Here is a 2,618-nt window from a genome sequence, read left to right as displayed (position 1 = left end):
GATCCCTGGAAGTGTCCAAGGCCAGGTTGGACGGGGCTTGGAGCAACCTGGGCTAGTGGAAGGTGTCCCAACCCATGGCAGGGGTAGAACAGGATGATCTTTAAGGTCCCTTCCAACCCAAACCACCCTGTGAGTCGACAATAACAAAGACCTTGGTGTGGTCGTTCAGAGATTTGGGAGCCATTTGTCCATCAATCCTCTGCTGATGGATCAGTTTTCCCTCTCCTGGTTTCATTCACATGACCAGGAACCTCAGCCTGATGTTGGCAAAGATGTTCGTGGAGCTTTGCAAGTATTTGGGTTTTAATTAAAAGCTCTGCAGAAAAGATGCAGTTTGTGCCACATTCTGCTGGTGGAACTTAGAAGGAAAATCATAACAGAGGAACTTCAGCAAGGGATTTCAGGAACCTCCCCGAGCCCACATTGCAGAGAAACAAAATGAAAAACACTTTTCTTTTCACTGGAAGGAAAGCACACAGATATTCCAATTCTCATCCCTTCCCCCAGAACAAAGTGTAGTAATAAAATACCAACAGAAATTCTCATCTTCCTCCTTGCACATGCAGAAAGTCCTCTTGGATGTTCTCCTGGAATTAAAACCAGCCTTGCCCCAGAGAGCTGTGGAGAGACTGAGGAAGAGGTTTCTCCTTTTCAAAATTAAATTAAAGCATCTGAGCAGAACAATTCCCCGTTGTTTTTCCATCAAACCTTTCTGCCCACAGCTGTCCCAGGGTCAGTGCTCCCAGCACTGCGTGGGCAGATCCCCCTTCCCGAGGGCCCTTGGCAGCTCCAAGAGCCACCACAAGCTCATAATGAGGAATTTTCAGGAGCTTTGCTGTCCTGTTCATTGCAGGTTCTTGGAACTCCATGGCTGTGACACCTCATCTTCATGGCAGCCCCTGCTGGGGCCTCGATGCCTTGGGAGAAAACACAGAATCATGGAATCATAAAGGCTGGAAAAGGCCTCATCAAGTCCAACCTTTGACCAAAACCCCCAGTGCCCACTAAACCATGTGCCCAGGTGCCACATTGATGCCAAAAAGGCAGAAATACGACTGCTCAGAGACAGTTTGGGGTCTTTAAGCAGCAAAGGTATTTATTTCGAGCAATGTCTGGGTGCTGGGCTGCTCTTGCTGCACAAACCAGCTCCAAAGTTCTCAGTGAAAAGTCAAATAATTTATACAGTTTTCATGAGTGATTACAACATCTTTGCATGCTCATCTAATTTCACAATCTAATTATCATATTCATAATAGCCAGAGTTTAGGTGGAGCTTGAGGTGGAGTCGTTCTTTTGGGGAGTTTTCTGGGGGTCGTTCCTGCTCTTCAGCCTCAGGAGGGTTGTCTCTTCTACTCTTCTTCGTCACGAACTTTTCAACTTTTCCTGACTCCGTGCTGGGAGCTTGGGAAAATCCCCCTGATGCAGCTCATTTATCTCCCTGGATGTCCATTCTACCTAATTCATGACTACTGAATTGACCTTTCTGTTCTCTTTTCATTAGTACAGAACATACACAGGCAGAGCTCTGGAACAGGGCACCACTTGTCCCTTAACATTAATGCTGTATCCTCAGAGTGAGGGGCTGTAACCTCTCCCCAGAACAGAATTCCAGCATCTCAGAGCCCCTGCTCGGTTTCAACATCTGCTCATTTTTGAACACTCCCAGGGATGGCGATTCCACCCCTGCCCTGGGCAGCTGTGCCAGGGCTGAACGACCCTTTCAGTGAAGAAATTTTCCCAATATCCAACCTAATGTGTGTCCTCGTGGTGGGACAGCAACGGGAATGCCACCTCCAGCTGCTCTGAGAGGGACCCCAGGGCTGTGTCCCGGGGAGGAGAGACTGAGGAAAGGAGAAGGTGTAGAGTGGGAAGGGGAGTGTAAGGACCCTGTGCTTCATCCAGGCAACCTCAGGAGAAGGTTCCCTGGGACCTCCATGGCCATTCCACCAGCAGGTCCCTCAGGATCAACGAACAACCCTGGTGTCACTGATTCCATGGCACAGATTGCTGGTGGTGGTGGGACCTGCCCCAGGTCTCCAGGTCAGACACAAGCCCTGGTGTCCCAGCCCTGCTGCAGGACTGTTCCCACCAGGCAGGTCTGTCCTTGGCATGATCCTCCGTGGAGCTCTGCAGCTCCTCCTTGTTTGGATCCATCCCTGGGCTGAGGTTGTGGCACAGGGTGAGTCCCCTGGCTGTCTCTGCACCCCTTGCTGTCCTTCCCAGCTCTCCCCCCAGGACACTCAGGTTCCCCACGTGCTGTGTCTTCTCCAGCTGCAGCTCCTGCAAGTGGTTCTGGAGATGGTGCAGGAGCCCTGGGGACCCAGGGCTGTGCCGGTGGGACAGAGCTCAGGGACAGGGACAAGGTGGGAGTGGGGTGCAGATGTTCACTCTGTGTGAGAGAGGGAACGGTCAGCCCGGGTTTGGAAGGCCCGGGAGGGTCCCTCACACAGCTCCCTCCTCCCTGGGCTGGGGTTGGAGCCCAGCCGTGGGCACACGGGGCCATCACACGTCTGATTCCTCCATCACCCGACACATCACCAACAGTGCTGGACACGCAGCCTCTGGGGGTGAGCTGGGGGTCCCTGCAGGTCAGTGAGCCCCCAACCCCCCCCCGAGAC

The sequence above is a fragment of the Manacus vitellinus genome, unplaced genomic scaffold (genome assembly GCF_001715985.3).
Source record: "Manacus vitellinus isolate BGI_N305 unplaced genomic scaffold, ASM171598v3 scaffold_84_pilon, whole genome shotgun sequence".
In the NCBI taxonomy this organism is placed as follows: Eukaryota; Metazoa; Chordata; class Aves; order Passeriformes; family Pipridae; genus Manacus; species Manacus vitellinus.
The sequence above is the reverse complement of the archived record's forward strand: the minus strand, read 5'-3'. Positions refer to the sequence as shown.